The sequence below is a fragment of the Pseudophryne corroboree genome, chromosome 6 (genome assembly GCF_028390025.1).
Source record: "Pseudophryne corroboree isolate aPseCor3 chromosome 6, aPseCor3.hap2, whole genome shotgun sequence".
Lineage (NCBI taxonomy): Eukaryota > Metazoa > Chordata > Amphibia > Anura > Myobatrachidae > Pseudophryne > Pseudophryne corroboree.
The window spans coordinates 18,410,385-18,419,469 of record NC_086449.1 but is presented as its reverse complement, the minus strand read 5'-3'; the positions used below and the strand labels follow the sequence as shown (position 1 = coordinate 18,419,469).

At 41.4% G+C, this 9,085-nt stretch overlaps 1 pseudogene; it reads left to right on the top strand.

Annotated features, from left to right (window-relative positions):
• The first annotated feature begins 1,164 nt into the window (after positions 1 to 1,164).
• On the top strand, positions 1,165 to 1,283 carry LOC134937232 (5S ribosomal RNA; annotated as a pseudogene).
• Positions 1,284 to 9,085: the final 7,802 nt, after the last annotated feature.

Sequence of the window (9,085 nt, the reverse complement as noted above, 5' to 3'; positions counted from 1 at the left end):
TGATCATCTCTAGCTCTGTTCCAACATGTCTCGCACATTTTTGTTATTGGACTGTTCCATGTATTATATTGTTCTATTATATGTAATACTGTATAATATATTGACTAGTTGTCTTATGATTTTTAGACATACCCCTGATGAAGTCTAGTCACTAGACGAAACGCGTTGGGTTTTTTACTTGATGTGTTCTCTGAATATCCTATGAGGAAGGATTTAAGATATTGCTTAAAATTGTCTACATTCCTCCACAACTTCATGGATGGATCATTATAAGAGAAATTACATCATGATGTCTATGTAACATGATGGATATGTCATTTTGTAAATTTTAATAAACTTTTATGAAGGAACAGTTCATGCTTTTGTTTTAAAATTTGTAATATTTGTGAAACCCATAGGGTTCTGTACATTCTACGGGTTACACTAATCCCTGGGCACCAATTTCCCCCTTTTTTTCCACATTTCTATACCTAGTTCAGTCTAACAAGGAACTTAGGGAAACAGGCTGCCCTTCTTAAGAAACTTTCTTATCTCATTCTATCTAATACCTATAAAATAGCGCAGGAGGAGAGTATTTGTTTGATATATATATATATATATATATATATATTACATACACATACATATATTTATCTAAAAACATAGGGTGGGGGGTATCAATATTTATCTTGCCGCCGGGCAACTGGGACAAACTTACGCCACTGCGCACACCCCACTACTGTACTGTAAAGAAACGCAAAAGAAACTGCCACTCCCAGAAGCCCTTTCTGCCGGACAGCAAGGGCTGCTGGGAGCGATAGTTTATGTTGAGACTCTGTTATGTGGTGCGATTCCGGGCTCCTGCAGGACTGATTATCTCAACCCAGGTATTCCTATGCTGGTCATAATACGGGAGATAGAGTTCACGTAAATTGTAATAGGCTATTTTCCTTGTTTTGCCTCATGCTACGCACAGGAAAAACAGAGGCTCGCTGTCACTAACCCTTGTTGACCATATGATTTAACCTCCGCATACCCATGTGTTTGGGTTGCCAACCGGTGCAATGACGGTCAACTAAATATCCTTAACGGGTTAGATAAATGCATTTAAGAAAACTGGCACAATAACAAACATCCTTCATTTTGTCATATAACAGCTGCACTCGCTGCCCTTTTCCATACGTAACCTACTACCATACCACACTGGATATGCCCAACCCCGTCTGATCTTGGAGGCAATACAGCGTTGGGCTTGGTCAGTACTTTAGTGGGAGACCACTTAGGAATACCAGGTGTTGTAGGTTACTGATGGAATGCAATTGGTGATTGCGCTGACTCAGCGGGAGGATGGGCATATGCTTGCCAGACACCAAATTACCACAGTAGTAATCCATCAATATGTTCGCAGATTTAGCTTTATGTGTGGCTTATAAAGTTTAGAGCCATTCATTCATTATTTGTTTATTTTTTCTTGCAATTCTAATTGGTGTACCCAGTTTTTTATATACATATACTATTTAAAGTTACGTTTTAATTATCTCAATGTTATATCACTACTCATACATATATCAATAATTTCAAGCTACTCTCCGGGAGTGAGTGCTCCCAACCAAGGTCACTTTTTCTAGCTCTCTCTTCCTATCCTTAAATACGTTTGGACCTTTGGAAGCACCGCTGACAATCACCATTTTTTTCTACCCATAGATATTTATCCTTACTGGCAGAAGGTGATTAATTTTAGACTACTATCTAACCCGTCAGCTTTTCTCGAAGACAACATTTTATTTATTATTATTCATTATAATTCATTTAATCCTGTGCGGCATTCCCAACCCAATCCTTTTCACAATAAATTAGTGTGTAAGGAGCACTACAACAGTGGGCATAATATAATAGGGCCATTAAACTGATGGCACAATGTGTATGTGGCACTACAACTGTGGGCATAATGTGTATGGGGCACTACTGCTGTGGTGATAATGTGTAAGGGTTACTTCATATATTACTTTAGTCACCCAGTAAAAAAGTTCACATGATTTGTTTGACATGATCTCCCACAGTAAATCCATGCTGTTTGGGATCCTGTAAATTGCTGGATATGACTTATTCTACAACTCTATTTTAAGAGTATTACCATCAATTTCACTACTACTGATGTAAGGCTCACTGGTTTGTAGTTGCTTGCCTTTTCATTGCTTCCTTGTCTTAGAAGTTATAGAGGATTAGATAGTTTTTACTGTAGGATGGGGTCATTCCGAGTTGATCGCTCGCTAGCTAGTTTTAAAAGCCGTGCAAACCCTATGCTGCCGCCTACTGGGGAGTGTATTTTAGCTTAGCAGAAGTGTGAACGCATGTGCAGCCGAGCTCTGCAAAAACAGTTTGCGCAGTTTCTGAGTAGCTCTGAACCTACTCAGCGCTTGCGATCACTTCAGCCTATTTGTGTCCGAATTTAATGTCATACACCCGCCCAGCAAAAGCCCAGCCATGCCTGCATTTTTCAGACATGCCTGCATTTTTGCAAACACTCCCTGAAAACGGTCAGTTGAAACCCAGAAATGCCCCCTTCCTGTCAATCTTCTTGCGGCCGTCAGTGCAACTGAAAACTTCGCTAGAACCTGTGCAAAACAACAAAAGGATTTGTACCCGTATGTCGCGCGTGCGCATTGCGGAGCATACGCATGTGCAGAAATGCCGATTTTTAGCCTGATTGCTGCACTGCAAATAACAGCAGCAATCAATCAACTCGGAGTGACCTCCGAAATCTTTAGGACAGGGGTGCTCCACTCATCGGAAGACACATCTGTGCACAACAAAGCAGATCTGTAAGTACACATTTTGGTGTCCCCTTACATAAAGAACATTGTTCCCCCCTCCACACCTCAGGCATGGACAGCGCGTGCCTTTGATGAGCAATAAGAAAAAGGGTGTCATCTTTGCAGGGTAGGGGTGTGACCACAAAATATTATCCCAACTCAAATTATACAACACAGCAGTGCCCCTTAGTCACATTATACCACACAGTAGTAGTTACCTTTACACCCCATTATGTCCCACAAAGCAGTAGTCCCCCGTACACCCAATATTAGGCCTCATGCACTAATAGTGCTCCATATACCCAATATTACTGTATACCCCAGGAACCAGCTACAAATACTTTAATCAAACCTTCAGTTAAAGCTTGGTGCAGTTCAAAGGAAGATTGCCAGAACAAAAAGAGCATGTACTGTGCACACACCCTAGAATAATAATAATAATAATAATAATAATAATAATAATAATAATAATAATCTATGGGACAATTAAATGGGAGGGCTATAAACAGAGCAGTGTTGCCAACCCCAGTGCAGATCCCAACACCCCTACTACCCCTACTACACGGGGATGTGCGAGGAGGTAAATGGCTCAGGAGGCACTGGCTAGTACCAGAGCCAGATTTACACATAATATATGAGCCAAAGAGTTCATGTGGGCTTTATGCAAAGGTGCAGCAGTATATACATGTGTCATTATACACAGGGGCAGCAGTATATACATGTGGTCATTATACACAGGGGCAGCAGTATATACATGTGGTCATTATACACAGGTGCAGTGGTATAAAGATGTGGGCATTATGCACAGGTGCAGCAGTATATACATGTGGTCATTATACACATGGGCAGCAGTACATACATGTGGGAATTATACACTGGAGCAGTGGTATATACATGTGAGAATTGACCACATGTATACACCACTGCTCCTGTTTATAATTCCCACATGTATACACCGCTGCTCCTGTGTATTTGGAGCAGCGGTATATACTCCTGGAAATTTGGAGAGTTTTGATCAGAGATGCAGAGAAGATATTCACCTGCCATAGACTGTTTACTCCAGAGTTTTGATTATAAATTTAATTAGAATAACACAAAGAAGATATTTCTAACATATTTTCATTTTCATATAATTTAAACAGTCAAAACTCTGGTGCAAACGTTAGTATGACTGGAAAGGCTCTTGCCTCACCCCACCCCACGTCACTGGCAGGTATACATTGATGCATATGCTCCTATATTTTTCTATGAAACTGCTGTGACTGGAGAGTGTTACCTGCCCTTAAGGTTTTGCTGCAGAAACTGTAAGTCAAAATTGAAGTTACAGTATTAGATTGTCATGCTATACTTAATATATGAAGAGGGATGCTGTATTTATCCTGTGTAATATTTCCACTCAGTCATGCAGAATGCAGAATATGGAGAATGTCAAAACTGCTGTAAACTCTTTTTATAACAGAAACTTTAAAGTTAAAAAATAACCTGGATGAGGAACCCAGTGATTTTAATGTGTTAATACTGCTAAACAAAATGTGTTTTCAATTAGCAGTATTTTAGAGTCAGAAATTAGAGTGTTCTAGCCAAAAGCCAATAGATGCAGACCAAATGAAAAAAAATAAGGTCACAAGCCAATGTGAGAATAAAGGCTACACAGGAGCCAATTAAGGAGACAAGGAGTACTGTAGGTCAGGAACTGAGCTGGGTCATACAGTATTCATTAATCAAGAGCAAAACTAACAGCAGAGATGGAGACATTGGGGGTCATTCCGAGTTGATCATAGCTGTGCTAAATTTAGCACAGCTACGATCATTTACACTGACATGCGGGGAATCGCCCAGCACAGGGCTAGCCCGCCTCGCATGTCAGTGCCGCCCCCCCCCCCCCCCCCCCGCTGAAGTGCAAAGGCATCGCATAGCGGCGATACCTTTGCACTTCAAGAGTAGCTCCTGCCCAGCGCAGCTTTAGTGTGCTGGCCGGGAGCTACTCCTCGCTTTCCGGCCCACAGCGGCTGAGTGTGATGTCACGCAGCCGCTGCGGCCTGCCCCCCGTTTGGTCCGGACAGGCCTGCATTGGCCGGACCGTGCCTATGAAACGGCGGCGTTTGGCCACCATTTTGCCCCCTCCCGCCCAGCGACCGCCTGTCAATCATGCAGAGGCGATCGCAGCCCTGCCAAGGCCTTCCGCCGTCTGGCATGCGCCGACGCACTATGGCGCCGGCCCATGCGCAGTAGAGACCCGTTCGCTCGGCTGCGATAAACAGCAGCGAGCGAATGGGTCAGAATGACCCCCATTGAGTGAAGCCTAATTCCTTGGAACCATTCTGATGTCAGAAGAGCATTTAAATAGTTTTAATTCTTTGGATTCTGTGCCACTGGTGATATCAGTAAGGTTAGGCACCACCGGAGGGAGTTTAGGTTTAGGCACTAAGGGGGTAAGGTTAGGGTTAAGCTGTGGGGTTAGGTCTAGACACCACTGGAGGAGGTTATGGTAAGACTGTGGGAAGGGAGGGGTAGGGTGTAGGGTACAGGGGGAACATTCTTACCTCCCCCATGCCGTGCATGTCATTAAATGTATCTTTCTATTCACACTTCAAAGCAGCACCCTATATAGTATTCAAATCCTTCTCTCTCACAAAATAAACCTTACATTTAGTTTCTGCCCCACTTTCCTATAAAGGTTTCTTTCTCCTGCTTTCCATTATAGCAAAAGGCATTCTTATACATCCTCCATTGAAAAAAGGGACTTCGGATATATAACATATTGTAATAGAAGTTATTAATAGAAGTTATTAATCTGCAACAAGTTGAGAAGAGTCCATCCAAGTATAGGAAGCACACCAAATACCATGAATCATGGGGATGAATGGGATCGCCGTACTGTCTCTATGCTGCAGATGGTGTTTCTCACTGCATCCTCTCAAAATGGTAAGAAGTTGGCTCCCATGTGCAACTTCCCCACTGGTCTGTGTCTCCCCTGTTTTCATTGCTTCATGAATAGACCCCCTAGTATGCCTGCTGTGCTCTTATAATGCATGGTATCTTCTCTCACTCTATAATACAAAACACAGTCATGAATTTTAAAGAAACCCAACAGAACATGAAATTACATAAGTCATCTGACTATACTTACTTTCAAAAATGTATTTTCCGAGGCTTGATTTTTGCAAGTTATCCATAAGATTCTTTTGCAATCGTCCAGCACAGTTCCCTCGTTTGCAAGTAGTGCCAAGCAATACAGGCGTTCTTGGGATATAGTGGATCGCAGATAAGTTTTAATCAGTTTCACTTTTAAAAAAGAATGTTCTCCTGATGCAACAGTCATCAGCAATGTTAGTAGTGTCTAATTCGTTGATTACAGTTAAAGTGCTATTGCAAGCAAATAGTCAGGATTCAGATTTCTTAAAATAAGTAATTAAATTTATTGGTATACAGATCACCTTGGTTACAGAGGTCAGTCCTCTGTTATCAAATTTGAATATCAGAATGCCCAGATCAGGGCGTTACATTTCAATATATTCATTATACATTTCATTATTCACGCCTACCGTAATGACACTTGTTTTCTAATAAAATGGACATATATGGACATTGGCATAATCAAACCAAAAATATGTAATTGCGTCAGAATCACAAGTTTCTCTTGGACATTACTAAAATATCCAATTCCTATTTTTCCATTGTCTACAATATGTGTGTGTGGGGGTAATGCATTCTTGGAAATAGACTGGACTTCGGAAATGCGTACGTGCAATTAGAACTGGCAAACAATTTGTTTTCAACATTCTTTTCTATGTTTTAAAGTTCAACTAAAATACAAAAGAATATATGCTGTATCATTTAGAGAAAAACAAAATGGATTCTCTGCTGCTTATATCCTATACTAGAGACTATGGCTTTCTGGATATATTCTGACTATATGTGTGCATGCATATTACATGTACTAACCAGTAGTACTTATGGAAGGTTTTTAGGCCTTCAGCAGTTTGTCTCTGTCACAGTATTCGACAGCTCCACCCTTTGATCAGGGACATTATCCATGTGCCCTGTCATCTCAGGAGAATTTCTAGGAACGTACAGCTCACTAATGATCATTTCATGTAAAATTGCTGTTCTGCGTTTGGCAGTAATTTTCTGAATGCAACATAAACCACATCTGTAGACTGTGTATAGCAACAAGATGGCTACGATGATCACAAGGATAAATTTCATCACAGAATACATCACATTAGAAAACCAGGCTCCCATTCCTGAGAACCAGGTACTGGGGTTAAACATAGACCACCATGCATCATCTTCAGAATCGGGATCATAGTGTGCTCGTTTAAAATCTTCCTTTAAATCATAAGCTTCATTCATGTAATTAGCAATAATGGCGTCTGGATCAGTATCATTGTTAGTCAAATAATTACAGCAATGTACGCCGAGGTTAGTTTCAAGGGTTAGACAATAACCTCCTGACTGGGCTGTCAGGTAATCCAAAACGAGTCTGTGTTGTAACAGTTCATTACGAAAAGCTTTCAGTTCATGTCCGACATATCAAAATGTCTCATCATAAAGTTCAGTAACGTTGTCAATGAATTGGGCTAGATCAACAATCTCCTTTTGGTTCTCCAAATAGCCCCAGGTACCATAGGAAAAGATGTTGGCAAGGGTGGTACCAATACGATGCTTTATGGAGGAGTCAATTAACGGAAGGTGTTTCCGAATTATTATGTCTCTCTTATAACGTTGACCATCTTTTTGACCATCCTGTAAAAACACTTTTTTCAACTCATCATGGGTTATGGTGTAGAACTGTGGAATAATTCTCCCCAGGTAGCAAAGACCTTCAGAATTTGGGGGTAACCATTTATAAGCATTTTTCCCACAAATGTAATACATATCATGTGGAAGAAGGTAGGGAATGTCAAATCCTAATACCATAGTAGCCACTATCATACCAATCTGGCATGTCTGTACAATAGGATCTGTCTCAGAATGAGGAACATTTACTGGTAACGTGTAATCAAATACAGAGTTGTAGTAATCTATGGTGCATGAAATGCAATTGGAGCTTTTAAAATCCTCGCTACATGGCTCAGCACACTGTGGAACATATGGCTTGTATATGTTAACAATTTTATCACAATATCCTTTCTCCACTTTACCTAATTGAACCGGGTGATCTGCCTTGGGAAGGGTAAACATTCCTGCACTGGTCCACAGTTGTGGTTCATAGGATCTCATGTCAACTATAGTTTTATTAAAACAAAATGGCACTCGATCACTAACATGTGGGGCCAGAACGATGATGGGTGGCTTTGTCTTGTTATATTGATCAGTAACGTGTCTTCCACAACTTTTTAGGCTACAATCTTCTTCACAACTCTCTACACTAATCACTTTGGTTATCTCATCGTGTGATGCAGGGACTGGTGACATAGGCAGATTTTCGCTCAATAGCGGTGTTCTGGTACATACCCAACAATTTGTGACATTCAATACCTGTCCCAACAGTGCGTGATATTTTTGAATGGGGTAATTCCGAGAGTAATATCCAACATTATCCATACACCAGAGTATGCACCTCTCCTCTGGGGGTTTGGTACAGTAATCACAAATGCACCTTTCGACTGGAGGTAAATCAGACTCGGTGCACAGATCATCGTTGTTGATAGATCGGGGGGGCCTGCTTAGAAAAGAGGAAGGAATTGTTTGGTTAAAATAATGACCATCCACTCTAATGGAGGCCGCATAGTCAGACCATGAGCCCCTGCTCGCCCTCTCTCCAAGATACAAAATGCCCCCTATGGTAAGGACCATGATGGTTCCCAGTAAACAGCAAAATAACTTGAAACTTTTCTGGGACATTATTCGGTAGGCCTGTAATCGATTATATGCAATCATCTCCATCTTGCTTGAAGAGCCCTGCTACACACAGGTCGGGTAAGTCTGTATTCACAAGCAAATTAGAGTCTCTGGAATCTTTCGTCGTGTCTGCGCACAAATCAGAGTCTCTTTGTTTTTTCAAACTTGGGTCTCTTACCGGTTTGCAATGGGATCCATGTACCCACGTGTCTCTTTCGGCAACCTTTATGGAGGTATCTGTTGTCAAGAGCACTTGCCAAGGACCGTCCCACCGATCTGTGAGGGAACCCGACCGCAGGAAGCTTCTCACCATCACATGGTCCCCAGGCTGAATCTGGTGTGCTGGACCCAAGGAGGAAATAGGCTGAATACTCTGTTGAGCACGTCGGAGATCTCTTAGCTGCTTAGACAATTGAATAACATATTGAACAGTCAAATCATGTTGC